This window comes from Rhinopithecus bieti, unplaced genomic scaffold (assembly GCF_001698545.2).
Source record: "Rhinopithecus bieti isolate Rb0 unplaced genomic scaffold, ASM169854v2 scaffold_21777, whole genome shotgun sequence".
NCBI lineage: Eukaryota > Metazoa > Chordata > Mammalia > Primates > Cercopithecidae > Rhinopithecus > Rhinopithecus bieti.
The window spans coordinates 848,177-858,175 of NW_016810508.1; positions in this window are offsets into that span (position 1 = coordinate 848,177).

Consider the following 9,999-nt stretch of genomic DNA (forward strand, 5'->3'; position numbering starts at 1 on the left):
AGAAATGATGTCTCTCTCTCTGACACGGGTAAGTAAAACAGTGAGTTTGTCTGTCCTTGCACTTGCTCTGTGCCCTGGGGAAGGAAGCCCTCCCTCCTCCTGTTGGGCCATGAAGCTACTGCTTGTCACCCACTGGATCCGGGGAAGGAAGATAGGCTGGGATTCGGGAGACTCGAGCTCTACTTTTTAAAAACCAACGACTTACGGACCTTGGGCAAGTTCATTGCCCTCTCTGGGCTTGTTCCCCATATGTAAAAGGACGGCCCTGACATGCCATACTTCCCCTCTCCTGTCTGCTCTGGAGAGCTCAGGTGCTGTGGAAGTCGATTCTCCATGCCCCGCAGATGGGTCCCTTCTTCCCAGTTCGCACAGAGGGGCGGAATGGACTAGCAGGCAGCCCTGCCAGAGGGGCTAACCGGTTGTCCTAAGAAGGTAGAATAAATAGAAGTGTCTTAACAAGCCTGGTCCTCCTGACCATGAGGATAGAAAGGCTCATTTGGCACATTCCGGGAGCCACCAGGTTACTGGCAGCATCTTTGTTGACTCAGTCCTTCCTTTGGCAAAACTCCAAGTGACACTGATAGGGAGTGAGAAGGACCATAACCTAAGCGGTCTGCTGAGCTCTTTCACAATGAGGCTCTTCCCTTATCTCGGGTGTCAGTCACCTGTGACTCATCAGTGAACTTGCTGCCTCTGGGTTCTCGGGGATTCTGCATGGGGCCCATTTGCCCAGGGTTGGCGTGAACGTGTATCACCTTTGTGGAATGGGGAACTCTGCCTCAGCTTGAGCCAGGATTCTGCCATTTCTGGGGTCCAGACATACCTGGGTGTGCCAGAGAAATGGGTGTGATGTAATGAGAGAGTAATAAACCAGTAGTTTAAGCCACAAACAGCCTTCTGGAGGAGCAGAAGCTGAGGTTAGTTTGGTCTCCATTCTAGACTCATATTGAGGTTAGAGGGAGAGCACACAAACTAAAGGAACTTGTTTCACTAACACTTTGATAAGATTCTGGGGCCTAAGCAGTTCTGCCTGACTCCCTGGCCCTACCCCGTAATATGAAATACAAAGAGCTCTTCTCCACTCTTGCCAAAGACACAGCTCTGGCTCTCCAAGGATTCAGAGTGCCCAGAAGCATTGAGCTTGCTTGTCAGGGAATTGAGGAACGGTAGATCCCATGGAGGGAATACACTACAGGCAGCCTCAGAAAGAGGGGGCCTTTGACAGGAGGTTGAGGAGGTCTGTCAGCAGGTAGTGGCTAATAAGCCAGCAAAAGGTGAACGGCTTTACCTCAAATCTTAGGAAAAAAATATTTTTCAACAAACCATAATTTCCATTTGTTACTTCTATGGCCCACAATGTCTTTAAGAACAAGCCAAATAGTTTTCATTCTGGAGAACCCTTGGAAGGCTAGTGTGCCCTGAGAAAGCTGGGGTGTGAGCACGTGCAGTAGTGTGATGATGTCAGAGGATGTCATGCTCTTGCTGACTGGTTGGGTGTGAGCACCTGCAGTAGTGTGATGATGTCAGAGGATCAGAGGATGTTATGCTCTTGCTGAATGGTTGGGGTGTGAGCACCTGCAGTAGTGTGATGATGTCAGAGGATGTTGCGCGCTCTTGCTGACTGGTGTGTGGGTGCGCGTCCATGCCCAGCGGACGTCGGGAGGTCGTGAGCACCGTGTAGTAGTGTGCATGTCAGACGGATTCAGAGGATGTTACGCTCGTTTCTGACATGGTTGGAGCTGTTAGCACCTGGCAGTAGTGTGAGTGGTCAGAGGATCAGTAGGATGTCACGGCTCTTGCTTGACTGGTCTGGGGTAGATGAGACCTGGCGAGTAGTGTGATCGTCAGAGGATGTTACACTGCTTGGCTCGACTGGTTGGGTGTGAGCAGCCTGCGTCAGTAGTGTGATGAATCCGTCAGGAGGCATCAGGAGGGATGTTGATGGCTCTTGCTGACATTGGTTGGGGTGTAGACCTGCAGTAGGTGTGATGATCGTCAGAGGATGTTACGGCTCTTGCTGACTGGTGTTGGGGTGTGAGGCACCTGCAGTAGTGGTCATCACAGGATTGTTACGACTCTTGCTTGAGTGGGCTTGGGTGTGACGATGTGAGCACCTGACCATAGGTGTGGATATGCGAGATATTGACTGCGTCTGCTGACTGGTGTTGCCTGTGAGCACCTGCCAGTTAGTGTGGTGATGATGGTCAGAGGATCAGAGGATGTTATGCTCGTTGCTGAATGGTTGGGGTGGTGAGCACCTGTAGTAGTGTGGGATGTCACGCTCTTGCTGACTGGTTGGGTGTGAGCACCTGCAGTAGTGTGATGTCAGACGATGTTACACTCTTGCTGACTGGTTGGGGTGTGAGCACCTGCAGTAGTGGTATCACAGGATGTTACGCTCTTGCTGAGTGGTTGGGGTGTGAGATGTGAGCACCTGCAGTAGTGTGATGATATCAGAGGATGTTACACTCTTGCTGACTGGTTGGGTGTGAGCACCTGCAGTAGTGTGATATCAAAGAATGTTACACCTGCTATTTAATCTGAATTTGTATATCGAGAACCATGGCAGACATATTGAGCAAGTTTTAGGAATAAGTTTTTTTTTTCTTTTTTCCTCTTCAAAGGAAAGGATTTTTTCCTATGAAGCCAGATGTAGGGTAAGTCCTGTCCATTTGGGCTGTGTGAAGCTCTACGTGCAGGATTTTCAAAGGCAGAGTCTATGTTTGATCGTTTCTGTGCTCATCACAGGGTCTTGAACATAGAGGATGATTTCTAAGTGTGAACTATTATGCTTTAGGATGTTATTAACTATCATTACTGGTGTCTGATGCTGCTGAGGGGAAGAATGAGAGGAGCCACAGGATTTGGGGACTACAGTGGCCCCAAAGAGCTGTCTCAATGGCATGGCCAGGGCTGAGGCTTGGCCAGGAAACTGAACTCCATGAGGGCAGGGATGGTGTCTTGTCTACCACCGATCCCAGTGTCTAGCATCAGGTCTGGAATATAGTTGGATTCAATACATAATTATGATATTATAATAAATGAAGGGAAGAGTGAACAGAGTATCGCAAGGTATTTGGCTAAAAAAGGGAGAGGGGCTGTTTTCAGGAGATTCAGCATCGAGGTTAAGTTTTTATAGGATAAATCTGATCAGAATGTGAAGAGTAAGATCAAGACAAGCAGAGTGGGCAGCCAAAAAAGGAAAACAAAGCATGCTTCTTCCCTGGGGATGGGAGTGAGGAGGATGAGAAAGGCTGCAACCGAGCTGAGCCTGCCGTCAAGTTTAAGTCTCTCAATGCTGAGCTCAGTTTATTAATTATCAAACCACAAAAGCTTTCTTTTCCTAAAAACTTACTTGCAGTTCAGACTTTAACATGTAGAAGAAGATTATAAAGACTCAAAGATGAACTTTGGAGATAAAAAGTCATTAATAAATCTCCATCAACTTCATTGAATATAAGAGTTAATCTGGGAAGAAACCAGTATAAAAGGGGGTAAAGAGTGAAGAAGTAAAATCAAGAATACTATATTTGGCTTTGTCACTAAAGACTTTCAGAGAAATTATTTATACCCCAGCTATTTCCAAGGAGGGCTTCAGCTGACTTATAAAGAAAACATATATGCACAAGGAAGATAAAATCACAAACCATGTTCGAGAAGGGAGATTATTATACAGGAACCAGAAAAGAAAGACTATAATTGAACAAAAAAATTGGCTTAGAGATTTATAGTCAGACTTTTTTTTTTTGGAGACTGAGTTTCGCTCTTGTTGCCCAGGCTGGAGTGCAATGGCACACTCTCTGTTCACGGCAACCTCCGCCTCCTGGGTTCCTGCCTCAGCCCCCCGAGTAGCTGGGATTATAGGTGCACACCACCTCACTCGGCTGATTTTGTAATTTTTGTATTTTTCACCATGTTGGCTAGGCTGGTCTTGAACTCCTGACCTCAGGTGATCCACCAGCCTCGGCTTCCCAAAGTGCTAGGATTACAGGCGTCAGCCACCACACCCAGCCTATAGTCAGACCTTTTTATCCCCTTCTCCACCTCCCTACCCCCACATCTCTACCAATTTGCAAATGAAGCCACTGCCAACACTTAAGACTGTTTTCAGATCCTTAAAAAGCTACCGCAGTGATGACACGGCCATGCCACAGTAGCCAGCAGGCTCTGCAGTAGAGCTGTGTGCTCCAATCTGCCCTGGTACTTCACAGGAGAAAGGAACACAATAAAAAATGCCACCTAACAGGAGGCATCTAAAGCAGTAAAGGCAGCACAGGAAGCACATTCTCAGTGTTAAGTGGACACCCAAAGACTGCAGGAATTCAGGCACCAAGGGCTGTAACTGGCCAGATTTCTGCAGGTGAGGGGACTTAGGGTGGCTTTGAAGAAACTAGAGCTTTGATAAGGGGACTTGGGTGGGGAGGACACAACAGATGGGAGGTGGGTTGGCAAAGGAGGCATCTGCGGTGACAAACAGCTATGACAAGCTCTGCAGAGGGTGTATAAATAAGAGGTATGGCCAGGGAGGTTAGGACTTATTGATTACATACTATATTCCAGGAACTATACTTTTACAGGTGAATCAATTCATTTGGATTTAGGATACATGAAGGTCACTGAAGAGAGGGAAATAAAAGTTGCACTTGAGGAAAAGTCATCTGGTGCGTAGCTGGATCAGCAAGGGAGCAGATTAGCGGCTGGGAGATGATTTAAGAAGCCACTGTAACAATCCAGGTCTGGGTGGCGTGAGTGAGAACCTGGATTCGAGTGATGGCGGTGGAAATGAGAGCAAGAAAAATTATCACATTCAGGAAGAATAGCATTTGGTGTCTGATGGGAGGTGACTGAGAGAATATAAAGTATAACCATTATTAGCTACAAGTAGAAAATTAAAAGTTTAGTAAAGCTTTTTCCTAGGAAGGGTATGGCAGATAAACTAAATCTGAACCAAGCACTGAACTTTCAGAGAAAGGGATCTATCTTCAAAAGATGTCTTTTCTAGTCTTAAATACCACTAGGGAAGTAGATATTTTTGATCAGATGACATGCGATTTAGAAAACCTTTTTGTGGAGACTCAATAGTGTGGAACATATGGGACTTTCATACACTTCGTCTTGTCTTTAGCTATCCCATCTGTGTGAGGTAAATGTACCCAATTTTAGACATCCTGAAGACAGATTACATCACTCTTCCTCATCTTTTCTACCATCAGAGAATTCACTGTATCATTAATTCATTAGCAACTTTCACATGCTAATTTTTTTGTACTGACTTGTATATAAAGAAATTCACTTGGCTGGGCGCAGTGGCTCATGCCCGCAATCCCAGCACTTTGGGAGGCGGAGGCGGGCGGATCACAAGGTCAGGAGTTTGAGACCAGCCTGGCCAATATGGTGAAACCCCGTCTCTACTAAAATACAAAAATTAGTCGGGCGTGGTGGTGGATGCCTGTAATCCCAGCTACTCGGGAGGCTGAGGCAGGAGAATTGCTTGAACCCGGGAGGCGGAGCTTGCAGTGAGCAGAGATCGTGCCACTGCACTCCAGCCCCGGAAACAGAGTAACTTCGTTTAAAAAAAAAATCACTCTATTGGAGTTATAAACTGTCCAAATGAAATTGGTCATTAACAGTTGACTGGCAGAAGTAGGATAAATATATGCGCAACACAAGTAGTTTCTACTTTCGGTAAACACCACTATTTCCTAAGGATTAATCTGGAACCAAATGAAAGGAGGGAACTACGGTGTTTTTTTCACACACAAGTGAGCAGCCATACTGTGGTTAAAATGAAGGGGTTGTCAAGGCCACGTGTGCTACCTGCACGCAGGAAAAGGCTGAGTGTCACACCCATTGGTGGAACCAGCTCTCATCAAGGACTCCTTAAGTGCACTGCACTAGAATTAGATTACTATAAATTGCATAAGTAATATTTAAAATGCGTAGAGGTTACCACCTAAAGAAAACAGTAATTTGGAAAAACAATCCTTTGTCTGGAATGCAACAAACCCAATTTTCTTAAACGATCAGGGTTTTGTCTCCATGGACTGTTTTCTAAATTATAAGGCTATGAGACAATCCCATCTTCAGCAACGGCCTGTCTGCAGTTTGTTCTCTTCTCACTCACTGCTGTCCTACACAGACTACACTTATTTCACCTAGGACATCAGTAATGAGTCAGGCACCAGTCACCGGCACACCGAGCTATTGGATCATTAGTGTTTTTTCCTGAGGGCCTGAAATTCTGATGTGCTCATTCTTGCAGTCATTCCTGCTTTAGACACAAATTTCTTCTGTAAACAGGCTCTCAGGATCCATCATTCTGCCTTTAAAATTTGTTTCAGGATGACAGGCTCCTATGCAACCTGCTAAGCATGTGGGTCCTCACAGTACTGATGAAGTGGGGGTGGGGGTGGGGCTGGGCCCTTCATGGCTTTCAGCATCAGAAACCCTTTTTTGCTTGCTGCCTCTTGTTCCTGTAGGTCTAGGGTGGCAAAGAAATACACAACTATCATGGAAAAAGATGAAAATGACCCCAAAGTCCTTCCAGCAGTGAATGAAGTCTGTGGTGCGTCCACACAACGGAATACTGCTCGGCAACGAAAACCATGCATTCCTCTCCAGTGCATTTTGCTAAGCCACACCCCAAATGCTACACTATACTCCATATGACATTCTGGGAAAGGCAAAACTGTAGGCACTGGAAACAGATCGGTGGTTGTCACAGGTGGGGGCTGAGAGGTCTGGACTACACAGGGAAAAGCATCCGAGAATTTCTTTGGGACAGTGAACTGTTCCATATTCTTGATTGTGGTGGTGGTTACATGACTCTATGCATGCATCAAAACCTAGAATGATACACCCAAAAAAGTGAACTTTACTGTAGACAAATTAAAAAATAAAGACAGAAGACAGCAGCTTCCCCTGCCTGTCGTGGGAGACCAGGCGGAAGCTGAGGTCACCTGGAGGGCCGGTCATGCTCTATGTACCAAGCTTCGTGATTGTTACACAGGTGATGTTTCTCTGTAAAGAAGTACTTTTTTATTTTATTTTATTTTATTTATTTTTTTTGAGATGGACTACAGGCGCCCAAAATCATGCCTGGTTACTTTTTTTTTGTATTTTTTTTAGTAGAGACAGGGTTCCACTGTGTTAGCCAGGATGGTCTCGATCTCCTGACCTCGTGATCCGCCCACCTCGGCCTCCCAAAGTGCTGGGATTACAGGCCTAAGCCACCGTGCCCAGCCAATTGGGTTTTGTATACATCACTTTAGCCCTTACAACAATCCTGGCAAGGTAGTCATTCAAATCCCATTTAAAACACGGCAAAATTAAGGGTCAGGTTAATCTCCACAAGAGAAGCTGGAAGAATTCTAAGCCTCCGATTCCAATGGAAAAGGGAATTAGCTTTTAGAGTGTTCTATGTGCTAGTTCCCTTTATCTGTAATCTTACTGATCCTCAATAGATCTCCATTTTACAGATATGTAAACAGTAAGAGGGATTATGTGACTTGCCCAAAGTTACGTAAGTGGCAGAGTGGCATTCAAATCAAGCTGATTCCACAGCCCACATTCTTCACATCAGAGGGCACTGCTGCCAAAGTCAGCGAGAGGTATACTGTGCAATTCTGGAGGGAGACAAATGGAATCTTAAGTATTAGACTTAACTACCAAATGCTCTACAGTAGGGTCGGGAAAATGACACCTATGTTTTTCCTTGATATCTTTAAAACGCAACTTCTTCATTGTAATATCATAAATGTACCAATATTTAACAGCAGAGATTCAAACCTTCAGGGATTAATAAACCACAAAATCCAGCTCTTAGATTGGGAGGAAAAGGAATTTGTATGGTAGGAAAACTATTTTCTAGGAGTCAGGAGTTAAAAGTTCTAATTCTGGCTCTGTCCCTGATTTGCAGTGTAACTTTGTTAAGACATAGGGATCTTTAGGCTTCTATTTTATCACACGTAAATTAAGAGTATTCAAGGCAGAGAATCTTAGAAGGTAACTGCTCTAATACGTTAGAAAACAATTTTTACTAATTACTAAAATTCCTTAATTGCCATCTTTGGAGTTTAAATACTATAGTGTTTAGCAAGTATTTGTTAACCAGAGTGTATTTTGCTGGAATGAGCTCTGCAGGCTTGCTTCCATTATTATTATTTGTTTTTGAGATGGAGTTTCTCTCGTTGCCCAGCTGGAATGCAATGGTGTGATCTCGGCTCACTGCAACCTCTGCCTCCCGGGTTCAAGCGATTCTCCGGCCTCAGCCTCCCAAGTAGCTGGGATTACAGGCATGCGTCACCACGCCTGGCTAATTTTTTATTTTTAGTAGAGACAGGGTTTCTCCATGTTGGTCAGGCTGGTCTCAAACTCCCGACCTCAGGTGACACGTCTGCCTCCCAAAGTGCTGAGATTACAGGCGTGAGCCACTGCACCTAGCCTGCTTGCTTCCATTATTTGTTGAAGAGCCCAAGGTAGTCACAGAACAGGAAAGCAACCAGATAGCTACAGCCAAATCTAAGAGGCACTTTTCTTTTTGCCAACTTAAGGATATGAAGAGGCATATTAAAAAAGATAGCCTTTTAAAACATTTGAAACTGTATTATTCTCTGGACATTACAATAACGGACTCTTTTCTTACAAACATTGTTTCAATGCTGGTTTTAAAGGATTATTTCTTGGCATGTCACCGTGGCAGGGCTAGGCTGACTTGTTTCCCACAAACAGTCTTTTCAGCTTTGACGGGAGTGATTTGTTCTATGGGTCTGTCCTTACTAATTATATGACTTTGGGCAAGGATTTTCATCTAAGAGTCTTTCCTTATTTATAAAGGATTTTGCTAAACTAATAATTTAAGTCACAGTTCTTTACACAGTAGGGGGCAAAAAATGAGGCAGCCAAGTGTATTGGAAAGAATGTAGACTTGGGGCAGAGAGGCTTGGATCCAAATACTAAGCACTGCCACTTATTAGCTAAGTCATCTTGGGCAAGTGATTTAATGTAAACCTCATAGTGGGGCGAGTAACACCACCTTCTCTCTCTCTTTTTTTTTTTTAAATTAAGAGGTATGGGCCAGGCGCAGTGGCTCATGCCTGTAATCCCAGCACTTTGGGAGGCCGAGGGGGTGGATTACAGTCAGGAGTTCAAGACCAGCCTGATCAAGATGCTGAAACCCCGGCCGGGCGCGGTGGCTCAAGCCTGTAATCCCAGCACTTTGGGAGGCTGAGACGAGGTCAGGAGATCGAGACCATCCTGGCTAACATGGTGGAACCCCGTCTCTACTAAAAAATACAAAAAACTAGCCGGGTGAGGTGGTGGGCGCCTGTAGTCCCAGCTACTCGGGAGGCTGAGGCAGGAGAATGGCGTAAACCCGGGAGGTGGAGCTTGCAGTGAGCCGAGATCCGGCCACTGCACTCTAGCCTGGGCGACAGAGCGAGACTGTCTCAAAAAAAAAAAAAAAAAAAAAAAAAAAAAAAAAAAAAAAAGAAACCAAAAAACAATTAAGAGGTATGATACTAAAGTGGCTATTGCATAATACTCAGCAATCAGTAATCTCATTATTGATAATCCTGTACAATCTAGAAAGCTGCACAATCATATATTCTTACAAAAAAATCACTTAACAAGGACATCCAGAAAACAATGTTATGTAGATTTTAATACATAAATGGCATCCTTTTATAACCCACTTGATATTTTACAACATGTGACTATTTGGTAAATACTTCAAAACAGCTTATGCTGGGGTCTTGTAAGGCAATTTCTGAAGCTCTTGAGATTTTACAACAGTTTTCTTCTAGTATGTTTGTATTTTGTTAACAACCTACAATATTTAGTGTAACAGCAATATTGTGTGTATTTCAATGTGTTAACATACTCTGTTGCCTAATGGCTCTTGAATTCAGTTATAAATTACATGATGCCTCAAATTGTTTCAAGAAAATGTTAGCTTGCAAAATATTTTTTTCTTTCAAAATTCAAGACACATTTAACATA